Here is a 13,105-nt window from a genome sequence, read left to right as displayed (position 1 = left end):
CTGCATATGGTCGAGACTTAGTTTACTAGACAGTGTTAGTTTGCACAGCAGTGCTATTTCTACTGCATATTAGTTTGCACAACAGTGCTATTTCTACTGCATATGGTCGAGACTTAGTTTGTTGGACAGTGTTAGTTTGCACAATAGTGTTGGTCGAGACTTAGTCATATTTGGCTACTGCATATGGTTGATGTGTATTTGGCTACATCATTTAAACCTTTGTTTAGTGTTCCCTGGTAGTCTACTGCATATGGTTGATGATGGGGATAATTATAAAGCAATGGTTTAGTTCATGTAAAATATTCCTCAATTTTTATTCAAGTACTTCACTGAAATAGTAATATCAATGTATTCTGATAAGATAAAAGGAAATAAAATTCCTCAGTTTCCTTATTCAATCCCAGTTACATCAATTTCTTTTTCCTCTATAGAGAAAGGATGAGATATTAACAAATATCAAGCGTAGTCATGACCTTTGCAGCTAAGAGTGAGATGAAGTTAATGGTGCAAGTATTGAAGAAGTATCACCAACCTTATCCCTTCTTTCCTGTTCTAGCAATCATTTAGGTCATTTTCATATAACTTACTCGACTAGCAACATATGTGGAATATATAGCCGCATCTTTTTAAGAAGAAGACCAAGAGAACATACCAAAATCAACAATAATTGCACCAAAATTAAAGACCACACCAAAATATTCATAATTAAGATGTCTTTATTTCCAGGGCTCTTGAGCTGCTTTAGTAGTGTGCCTTAAAAAGTTTCTGATGATGCTACTAATAAGTCAAAATCAATAGAGAAAAATGGAAAATAGAGTGAACTACAATGCTAAGTTAGAGGTAAACTTCATCACACATGGAGTGAACTACAGTGAACTACTCACCGTCCTTTTAACAACAACATAACTAGAATAACTTCATCACACATAGATTAACTTCATCATATTACAAACTACTAAACATACATAGTTTAATTTCATCATCCCTATAACTAAACCAAAATACTACAACAATACATTAAAACAACATACATTCACTGCATCATCCCTACGACAACCAAAGCAAATAATAAAGCCCATGAAACCAAAATGATATTTCTCATCTTCTTCACTTTGACCTCTAACTTACTAGCTTTTTCAGCTTCCACAAGTTGAAATTGCTCCATTTCGTCAAGCTTTATCTTCAAAGTAGGCCTTTCAACCGTCATAACATCTTCCATTTCATCAAACAAGTTCTTAGATCCCCTTTAACCATCGTAGCTTGATCCATAAGGTAAACTTTATTCCTCAAATTGTTCCTCTCAACCTTAGCAACATCAAGTTTAGTTTTTAAATCTTTGATCACCATCACCGCTCGACGAGGGAGCTCTTCGTCAATCCATTCAACATCCCCGCAAGAACTAACCTACACCATTATTAAAATTTACAACAGTTCTGATTTTGTACATAAACAATAAAAATCAAGAACGACCTAATTCGACAAAAGAAGATGAATCCCATAAATCGACCAAAAATAAAATAAATTCAAAACTAACCTTGGATCTTGGACATTTGTAGAACCTTCTCCCAGCATTGGCATATGACCAAGCTGTAAAATATAGCGCAATCAATCCGCAATGACACCTTCTTGCATATTGAATTTCATGCGCATTCATAGATAAATCAGACATTGAGCAGAAATGTGAAAATTTGATCTTCAATTTGTGTTGTTAAACCTTGCTCGATTTTGTCATCCCCTCACCTCTCAAATCGCCATGGAAGAATAGACATGGGGGAACTTAGGTTTTTGTTTGGAAATGGGGGTCTTCTTCCTTCGCGTTGATATTTGGAATCCGCTTATTTGGAACTGGAACGGGTTTATGAAATGGCCGGCTTACGTGGCTGCCTTGTCATGGCTTATGTGGATGCCATGTAGGATACAAAGTGCTGATAGGAATGAGTCGTTAGGTTGAAGGCATTAGTGTCTCATTTTGCTAACGGGGAGGATTTTTTGGCCCAGTTTATTAACGGAGGACATAAGTGAGCTATATACCATAGTTTAGGGATATTTTTGGACATTTTCCGTTCTTTCAACAATTTAGTACTTGGTGAACTACAAACAAAACTAAACATCATAAGCTGATCTGGTAAATTAGTTAGAGTTTAAGTTTTATGGACCCTAGCGCAAGGAATTTTTATACATTACATCATTTTTATATGTTGCAGCAAGTTAGCAATCTTATTTTTGATATTACAAATTAAAATTCATATTTAACGAGGCTTAGGATTATTCACCTCTAAATACGAGTAACAATTAAACTTGTAATGTGGTTATAAGGATACGTGATCTGATTCAATATCAATTAATAAATAACTAGATAAATAAATGAATTAAATGACTAAGATAAATCAACCAGTGACGTTGCAAGCTATCGACCTCGATTGGAACAGGCTCGAGATCAAGTGTTAAGAACAATAAGAATAATAGTAAGTTATAAGCATGTAAAAGAGCAGTGTATTGTTATTTCTCAGTAAGTCTGTGTACAAATGACCAGGGTTCCTCTTTATATAGTAGAGGAATCCCAAATAAGATATAACTCTAATCTCAAAAGTAAAATCCAAGATTGATATCAATAACCGTTAGCGGTTCTGTCGGTTTTGAGATTCCCGCCGAGATTTGTGGTCGATCACTGATATCTCGCTATTCTATTGTTTAATGTTGGTCTTGCTCGATCTCGATCCTTCGATCTTTATGTCTTCGAGTTCTCTTCAATATGAACTTAACCTCGAGGCAGACCCTCGAGCAAATTAAATCGTATATGCTCGATTTTAACCGTATACAGACAGTCCCCGTGTTTCTTAGAATGAAATGACAAGAAACGATTTGAGTCTCGATTACCTTACAGCTCGATCATAACATCGTCTTCATAACGTCGTCTTCATGACATAAGCGATGGATATGACCGAAATGTCCAATCGCTTTGGTTCTCAAAACCATCAATACATGTTAGTTCGGTTGGCCATTAGTACTACCGAACCGTCGCCACAAGCCTATAAATTCCACATCCTTTGTTGATTCAAACTATACTTTGCTTTGATAAAAAACTCTCAACTCTCCAACCTTTCTTATCTTTCATTCATCGCCGCCAGTTATGCCACCGTTGTTCTTATCGGAGTCATTAATTTTACACCTTTCTTCTACTTTCTTCGCATTTATAAATGGCAAAAACTTCCAAAACTCTACCGCAAAAAGAAAAGGCTTCATTTTCCTCCTCTCGGCCGGTCGGTGATAAGACGCCGGTGGAGCCAGCACCCCATGAGTATGTTCCAGGACCATGCGTTCTGAAATCCGACTTCAAAGTCGAGAACCCCTCATCGGTACCGGGCCGATGCAAACATGTGTCGTTGTACATATGTTCGATTATGAAGAGCCACATCGAGGCCATGAAAAGGGACAACAAATGGGGTTCCGAGGTAGTGGTGTGCATTCCTACACCCGAAGAGAGCATCACCACATATGCTAAGGGGTTCTTAAGTGTTTACTTACCCCTTCACGCTGGGTCCCGTTGACCCCATGATTTTCGACTTCTGTAGAAGGTACGAAGCCACCCTCTGTTAGATCCACCCCTCACTTCGGCGTATAGTGATCATGTTGTGCTTTTTCTCCAACGAGGCTAGGGATTCGAGTTTACTCTGAACCACCTCATATAGTTGTATTGGCCTCGACTCTATCGAGGGCTGATTAAGCTTCAATGTCGGGCAGCAAAGACTTTATTCTTGAGCATCGACGAGGATAAAGATCGAGGTTGGATGAGCTGATTCATACAGGTGAGGACCTCTGATATAATACCAAAGGAAAAGATGTCATTCCTTGAGGAATGGAATCTCGATCGGAAGTGAATCTTCATATCTCAGTTCTTATGTTTATTTTAATTTTGCCTAACATTTCTCCTTAATCATTCAATTGTCTCTTGGATGTCTCAAGTGGTGCTCGATTTTGAGAATTAGATCCGAAAACTTGCCTCTACTTCCACTAGTGCCGATCAAGCATGGCGAAATTTGGCAAAGGGCCATTAGGAGGCCAAGAATCATGGTAAGGGTCTCTCCCTCTATATTCTAAAGAAACTTCATATTTCATTTATTACTAATTTTCCTTCATGTAGGCTTGAACAAGGACGCCATTCTGAGGCCTCCAAGTGAAGGAGGAAAAGCCAAGTCCCCGGCTCCGAAGCCGGAGAAGGATAAAAAGAGAAAAGATGTCTCGCAGTCTGAGGTGTCCATACCCAAACTTTGAAGGGTAAGAAGAAAGACGATCGCTCTTTCGACGGATATGGTTCAAAAGTTGATAGATCAGGACGAGGAAGAAGAAGAAGACACTTTGGCACTGGTGGCCCGCCCCAGGAAGGCTGTTGAAATCACCACTCCTTCTGAGTTGCCACCTGCTGTAGCTAGGCCTTGTGTCGAGAAGGCTTTGAAGAAAAATTCAAGCATGAACCCTGAATCTCCAGAGGTCGATATCGTTTCTCGATTAACACCTTCTACACCGGGCGGGGCCGGTTCAGAAACAGAGAAGATCAAATAGAGCGCCCTGAGCGCATGACAATAGGCCAACAGCCTTCAATGACGGTCTTTTTTGAAGAAGCAATAAGGGAGGCCCAAGGGCTGAAAACTCCCGAGATCGGCGGAGGCTTTAGCATAGGTGATCCTTTCCAGGATTTCTTCATAGGGTTTGATGATGCCTCTGATATAAATGATGACTTGATCCTTATGTCGGAAGCCCAACATATTTTTTCTAAGGTAATTACCAGTCGCTTATTGGTTAATTTTCTTCGCCTCTTTCTTTACAAATCTAACTTGTGTTTTATTCTTTGTATATGCCTCTGCCAAATTCTGAGCTGACCGTAGTCAGTGTGACGCCGAACTCCAAAAGGTCTCGGAAGAGAGAAACACCCTGAAGACACTTTGTGGCTAAAAGGACGAGGTCATAAAGGATCTTCACGCGGACCTGGCCAAGGCTCGTGAAGATGAGGCCAAGTTAGACAGTTAAGTAACTGCCGTTCTGACAAAGTATGGAATCAAATCGACTGTAGAAGCTAATACTTCGCTATCTCAGTTGCAGCATAAGATAGATAGGATCAAGCTGCTCCAAGCAGAGATCGATCAGGTCACCGCCGATTGCAATCGGTGGAAAGGGAACATGGACCGCCTTGCTGCATAAAAAGGAGGCAGCTTTTGCCAAACTATCTCCAGCTGAGGCCCAACTTTGAAACCTTAAAGAGAAGATCTTGGCTCAGACCAAGAGGGTCGAAGTACTTGAAACCGGGCTTTCTAAGTCCAAGGCGGAAATCGAGAAGACCAAGGTCATGGTGGACAAGTCTATCACCATGTACCGGGCTGAGGTCGAGGCCATTCAAATACAGCTAAGGGAGGCCTCCGACCGGGAGTGATGGAGCAATAATTTGGCAAAGTGCCAATCCCCGTGGGAAACCCTCGAGGAAATTTATGCTCGAGGTTTGACCTTTCCGAGGAAATTACTCGGGCCAGAGAACTTGAAGCTGAAGTCAGGCGGCTTGTATCCTCCGATAATGAGGATGATAATGAAGAGGGCAGCCGAGGCGGGTCCGATGGGGGCCTAAAGGAGACATTGCTCCTGAAGAGGCTCCTCGAGAGGAAGTCAATATCGAGGGAGCTATCCCCGATCGTAGCTAGATTTTAATTTCTCTTCTTTTTTTTGTAAGACCTTGACTGCCTTTTGTAAATGTGTTTCGATATATATATATATATATATATATATATATATATATATATATATATATATAATTTCTTCGAATGCCTTCGTATGTTTCTAAGTCTAGACATGCCTTTTGTCTTTATTGAAAATGTTGAAAAATTCTTATTAATGTAATCTTACTAACTTCAGTTTGAAGCCAAAGCAAACTCTTAAATTTTTTGTTTATATGAGGGTAAGTTCCCGAGTTTGAAAATTGTTCGAGACCTTATCTTGGGGGTGGCTCGATCGAACTTATAGACGTGTTATCTTTATAACCAAGTTCGAATCAATTTTGAACTTAGGATAAAGTAAACTCTTAGGATTTTATCGTGATTGTTAAGTTTTTCGAGCTTACAGCAATATAACCTTTAGGGTTTTTGGGTGAATCTATGAGCTATAATTGACTTTTGGCTGAGCTCGGAATAGCGGAACCCTTGGGTTCGAATCGAGTGAGAACGAGGTCTTGAACCCTAATTGTATTGGCCCTTAGGCTCTTTAAATCGGCCCTTAGGCTCCTTAGATTAACCCTTAGGCTCTTTAATCGGCCTCCATAAATGGCTATTAGTTTCACCTTTTTGGAGACATAGTAAAAATTTTCTTATGCCTTAGCATGTGTTTTTTTTATACTCACTGGGTTTTTCGATGGTCTGATGATTGGAACCTTATTTCTCTTTTTGTGTCTTAATGTGTTTTTGTTAAGATAATTTGATACCCCTTGAGGTTTTTCTGAAGGCTGATATTGTCGAAGCCTTTTAATTATTCGAGGGCTGATTTTATCGAAGACATTTTTTATTTGCTTTTCCGAGGGTATCCTTGTTTAATATATTTTTCAAAGTATTTAAAGGCCTTTTGTTTATAGCGGAAATCGGACGTCTCCGAGCCGCGTTATTTTGGTCGTAGCCTTTAGTATGGCCGTAGCCTTTAATATGGCCGTAACCTTCGGTTATGTCTCTTGGACTTTTATACCGATAACATTTCTAACTTGTTCGAAATGTTAGTCCTCGAGTATGGTGGCCTTGGCCTATATATCGAGGGGGTGCCTTCTTGAGGTCTTATGATTTCGAACTTAGGTAGCTCAAGTGTACCATCCCCGAGTGCTCGAAGTATGCTTGTACTTGGATTTCGAGCCATTTTTCACAAGTGTTAGTTTTGCACAATAGGTCAGAATCATAAGTACACGATTTGTATAGTAGAAAATTTACTTCGAGACATGAGATGTTCAAGAAAAGAGAATGCTTCTTCGAATAATTTATACATGTGTACATGTTTTGTTGACAGGACTCGGCTAATCTATATGGACATGGTTCATTAGACCGTTTGGCCCATTACAAAATTTTCCTATTGAGACCCATTAATACTAGGTACATTCCTCGAACACATAACATCTGAGGGTAATGCCCCCCAGTATTCGAGGTTGATTGTAGAGAAGCCTTGGATTAGGCGGAACATAATTGTTGCCTTGTTAAAAACCTTACTGGAAAAACCCATTTGGGATAAAAATCAGTTTAAGGGAAAAAGAGTGCAACACTTACTTTAAAACTTGAGGTCTCGATATCTTGGGTCGAATTCATGCAATGAATTAGTTTCGAATATTTATGTAAATGAAGAAAAGAGAAAGTCATACCTTAGCAATAGTACCACTTAAGGAGTGATATGTTCCAGTTATTCGACAGTGGCGAACCGCTCATTGATATGTTCCAGTTATTCGACAGTGGCGAACCGCTCATTGTTCTGAGTTTGTAAGATCCTTTCCCGACTATGTCGAGGATTTGGTAGGGTCCTTCCCAGTTAGGGCGAGTTTTCCTTTATTAGGGTCTCTAGTGTTGATGGTGACTTTTCTTAGGATTAAGTCCCCGACTTTGAAGTGTTGAAGATTTGTTCTGCTGTTGTAGTACCTCTCGATTCGTTGCTTTTGTGCAGCCATTCGAATGAGTGCAGTTTCTCGTCTTTCATCTAACAATTCGAGGCCGATATTCATAGCCTCACGGTTTGATTCCTCTGTTGCATATCAGAATCTAGCGTTGGGCTCTCCGACTTCGTCCAGCATCAAGACTTCGGAATCGTATACTAAGGAAAACGGAGTTGCTCCAGTACTGGTCTTCGACGTTGTCCGATAAGCCCATAGGACCTCGGGCAATTTTTCTCTCTACTTACCTTTGACTTCGTTTAGATTTTTCATCAAGTTTTGGATGATAGTCTTATTTGTTGACTCGGTCTGTCCATTCCCACTAGGGTGATACGGTGCCGATAGTATCATCTTTATTTTGTGATATTTGAGGAATTTTGTTACTTTGCTGCTAATGAACTGTTTGTCATTATCACACACTATTTCTGCGGGTATCCCGAATCGGCATGCGATGTGATCCCATATAAAATCGATCACTTCTTTTTCCCTAACTTTTTCGAAGGCCTGTGATTCAATCCATTTAGAGAAATAGTTAGTCATAAATAATATGAACTTAGCTTTACCTGGGGCAGATGGCAGAGGACCGACGATGTCCATTCCCTATTTCATGAATGACCAAAGGGATAAGACCGAGTGGAGTTGTTCGCCGGGCTGATGGATCATCTGTGCGAACCTTTGACATTTATCGCATTTTCGAACGAACTCTTTAGAGTCTTTTTCCATACTATCCCAGTAATACCTTGCTCTAAAGACCTTTCAAACTAGTGACTCGATGCCATAATGGTTCCCACAAGTGCCTTCATGGATTTCTTGCAGAACATAGTCAGTGTCTCCCGGTCCCAAACATACTGCCAATTGACCATCGAACGTTCTCCTGTATAATTTTCAGTCTTCGTCTAATGTGAATCAAGCAGCTTTAGTCTGTAAGGCCCTTGATTCTTTGGGATCCGACGATAGTTTCCCATTCTTCAAGTACTCGTTGTATTTGTTTCTCCAGTCCTAGGTTAAGCTCGTAGAATTTATTTAAGCATGTCCCTCCCCGATCAAAGACTTTGAGAGTTGGATGACAATCCCCAAGCTGATCTCATCTTCTTCGATCGATGACCCCAAATTGGCAAGTGCGTTGACCTCGGTGTTTTGTTCTCGAGGTATATGTTGTAGAGCCCACTATTTAAAATGGTGCAAGGTTACCTGCAATTTGTCTGAGTACCTTTGCATCCTGTCCTCTCAAACTTTGAAGGTTCCGCTCACCTGGTTATCTACCAGTAGGGAGTCACATTTAGCTTCGCCGACTTTCTCTCCCAAGATTTTAGCTAGCTCGAGACCTAAAATAATAGCTTCATACTCGACCTCGTTGTTAGTCAGTTTGGCAGTTTTAATGGACTGTCTAATAATAATGCCCATGGGCGGTTTCAAAACAAAGCCAAGCCTGGACCCTTTCACATTCGAGGTACCATCCGTGAAGAGGGTCCATACCCCCGATGATGTACCCGATTTTAGTAGAAGTTCCTTTTCCACTTCGGGTACGAGGGTTGGCATAAAATCGGCCATGAAGTCTGCTAAAATTTGAGACTTGATGGACGTTCTAGATTGATATTCGATATCATACTCGCCAAGTTCGATGGCCTATTTCGCCAATCGGTCCGATAAATTGGGCTTGTGCAAAACATTTCGGAGTGGATAAGTGGTTATCACACATATTGGGTGACGCTGGAAATATGGCTTTACTTTTCTAGATGTGCTTATTAATGCAAGTGACAATTTCTCTAAAGTGTGGATACCTAGTTTCAGCATCTCCTAAGGTTCGACTTACGTAATAAATAGGGAACTGTGTACCTTGTTCTTCTCGAACTAGTACAGCACTTACTGCTATTTTGGACACTGCTAAGTCTAAGTACAACTTCTTATCTAACTTCAGAGTGTGGAGCAGAGGTGGGCTCGACAAGTATCACTTCAATTCCTCCAATTCTTGCTGACATTTCGAGATCCATGCGAAATCATTTTTTTTTAGTAAGGAAAAGAACCTATGGCTTCGATCTGATAACCTCGAAATGAATCGGCCCAAGGCAGCTATCCGTCCGGTTAGCCTTTGTATGACTTTCACACTATCTACGACGGTGATATCCTTGATGGCCTTAATCTTATTGGGTTGATTTCGATTCCCCGATTTGATACCATGAATCCTAGGAATTTGCCAAGATTTCGAATATTTCCTGCAAATGAGTCAAATGGTCCTCTGCGCACAGGGACTTAACTAACATATCGTCAATGTAAACTTCCATCGCTTTACCTATCTGTAATTTGAACATTTTGTTAACTAGGCGTTGGTATGTAGCTCCTGCGTTTTTTAGCCTAAAAGGCATTACATTGTAACAGTAAGTTCCATACTTAGTGATTAAAGAAGTCTTTTCTTGGTTTTCTGGGTCCATCCGGATTTGATTGTACCCATAATAGGCGTCGAGAAAGGTAAGGATCTCATGGCAAACCGTGGCATCGATCATGCGATTGATGTTAGGCAAGAGAAAGGAGTCTTTTGAACATGTTTTGTTCAGGTGCTTATAGTCTACACACATTCTAAGTTTTTTCCCTTTTTGGGGACTATGACTACATTAGCTAACCATTCGGGATATTTTACCTCCCGAATGGATCCTATTTTGAGAAGTTTGGTTACCTCGTCCTTTATGAAGGTGTGTTTTACCTCGGATTGGGTTCTTCTCTTTTGCTTTATTGGTCTGAACTTGGGATCAAAGCTCAGCCGATGAGTTGTTATCTCCGGTGGGATCTCTGTCATGTCTAACGGGACCATACAAAGCAATCTATGTTATCAATAAGAAATTGAATAAATTTTTTCCTAAGTTCGGCGGTCAACCCCGTTCCTAGGTATACCTTTCGTTCGGGTAGATACTCGATTAGTATCACCTGTTCCAACTCCTTGGCCATTAACTTGGTTGCATCTGATTCTTGGGGAACAACGAAAGTTCGAGGAGTAAGGAAATCCTTTTCTTCTTCTTCGATTACTTGTTTCTCCGATTCGGTCGAGGCTGGGGACGGTTATTGCTATTTTGCCGTCTGCTTATCTTTGGTGCTCAATTTTTCTAAGGCCAAAGGTGTTGATATCGGCGTCACCTCGTCGACTGCAAACATTTTCTTTGTAGCATGTTGTTCCCCGTAAACTATTTTCACACCATCTATTGTGAGGAATTTTATCATTTGATGAAGGGTCGACGGTACTGCCCTCATGTTTGGATCCAGGGCCTTCCGAGTAGTGCATTATATCTCATGTCGCCTTCGATGACATGGAATTTTGTATCTTGGATGGTCCTGACCACGTTTACTAGTAGGATTATCTCCCCCTTCGTTGTTTTACTTGCCATGTTGAAGCCGTTTAAAACTCGAGCTGCAGGCACAATTTGGTCTCGCAGGCCGAGCTGCTCTACGACCCTCGATCTGAATATGTTTGCTGATCTACCTAGATCCACTAGAACACGTTTAATTTGAATTTTATTTAACAAAATAGAAATTACCAAGGCGTCATTGTGCGGCTGAGAAATGCCTTCCGCTTCCTCGTCATTGAACGATAAGATGCCTTTGGGCACATAATCCCGAGTTCGCTTTTCTCTGGTGTATCGACACCTTGGTACATTTGAATATAGGCCTTTACGGGATGTTGACCTCACCGAAGATCATATGAATAACATGCTGAGGCTCTTCCTACTTGTTCTTTCTGTTGGTTTCTCTTTCTCTGAAGTGATTCTTAGCTCGATCACTAAGGAAATCTCGAAGGTGGCCCTCGTTGAACAATCGAGCTACCTCTTCCCTTAGCTGTCTGCAGTCTTCGGTCATATGGCCATATGTGCCATGATATTTACACATAAAGTTTAGGTTCCTTTGAGAAGGATCGGTCTGGGCCACCTGGCGTCTTTAATCCTTCCGATAGCCGATACAATCCCCAATACATCGACACTGAAATTATACTCCGATATCCGAGGCGCTTCTGTGGGATATGCATATTTGTCGAAATCGATTTTACTCATAAGTCCCCAAGAAATTTGCCCTTGGTCACTCCTTCGATCGTTCCGGGCAGAGTTGCGTCCCGGACCATTGTTCCTCCGATTTGCAGCATATGGCTAGTACTGATCTTTATTCGACCTTGATTCTCTATCACCATCTCTCTGATTTTTACCTGTCGATCGGTTTGGTTGTACTAAACCTGAGGGGGCTCCCAATTGGTCATCCTCGACCCTAATCTTTGATTAGTATCGGTTGTGGACATCTGCCCAAGTCACAGTTGGGTACTCGATTAAATTATATGTCAACTGACGTGATGCGATCGAACTCCGCTTATTTAATCCCTGGGTGAAAACTTGAACAGCCCAATCATCAATAACTGGTGGTAATTCCATGCGTTCCATTTGGAATCGAGACACGAATTCCCTTAGAATCTCGTTATCCCTCAACTTCACTTTGAAGAGGTCTGATTTTCTCGTTGCAACCTTTATGGACCCAGCCTGTGCTTTTAAGAATGAATCCTCTAACATGATGAATGAATCGATAGAATTCGGTGGCAAGTTGTGATACTAAATCATAGCTCCCTTCGACAGGGTCTTCCCGAACTTTTTCAGCATTACAAACTTAATTTCATCATCTTCCAAGTCGTTTCCCTTTATGGAGCATGTGTAAGAAGTAACGTGCTTATTTGGGTCAGAGATCCCATTGTATTTAGGTATATCGGGCATACGACTCAGAGAGAATGATTTTTGTATGAACCTTTTGGAATCCATCCTTTTAAGATTGGTGGTGCCCCCAGTATTTGATCGACTCGAGAGTTGTAAGTTTTCACTTTCTTGTTGTTGGCCTCGATTTTCTTTTCTTCCAATTCTATCCTCTTAGTAAGCTCCTCGAGCATCCTCATTATAGCAGGATCGGTTGTCGAAGTATTATCACCCGATCATTCAGGCACTAGCTCAGTACGATGAGTAACCTCTTGTTCGACCTTATTTGGTACCCCGTGTTGATTTTGCAACTGGTCAATGGCGTTTTTTTGGGCTTGCAACATTTCAAATATTACTTGGAGACTGACTCCTTCGTTTCCTCTGCCCTGTGTACCTCGACAGAGGGAAAGTATATGAACAGAGGGATTTTGATATGTTTCAAAATATGAGAAAACCTCGATTCCTGGGGCGATAACATTCTCATTTTCTCTATGGAGTCCGAGGCCGTTGTCGCCGTGTGTAGATACATTTTGTGAGTTTGACATGATTAACCTGAAAACAAAATTCTTAACAAGAAACAAGTGTAAACTAGTGTGTTATACCAAATTAGCACTGAACAATCACTATTATTCTTAGCCCCACGGTGGACGCCAAACTGTTTACCTCGAATTACGAGTAACAATTAAACTTGTAATGTGGTTATAAAGATACGTGATCTGATTCAACCCCAATTGATAAA

This window comes from Nicotiana sylvestris, chromosome 1 (assembly GCF_000393655.2).
Source record: "Nicotiana sylvestris chromosome 1, ASM39365v2, whole genome shotgun sequence".
Taxonomy (NCBI): domain Eukaryota; kingdom Viridiplantae; phylum Streptophyta; class Magnoliopsida; order Solanales; family Solanaceae; genus Nicotiana; species Nicotiana sylvestris.
Note: the sequence above shows the minus strand (reverse complement) of the source record.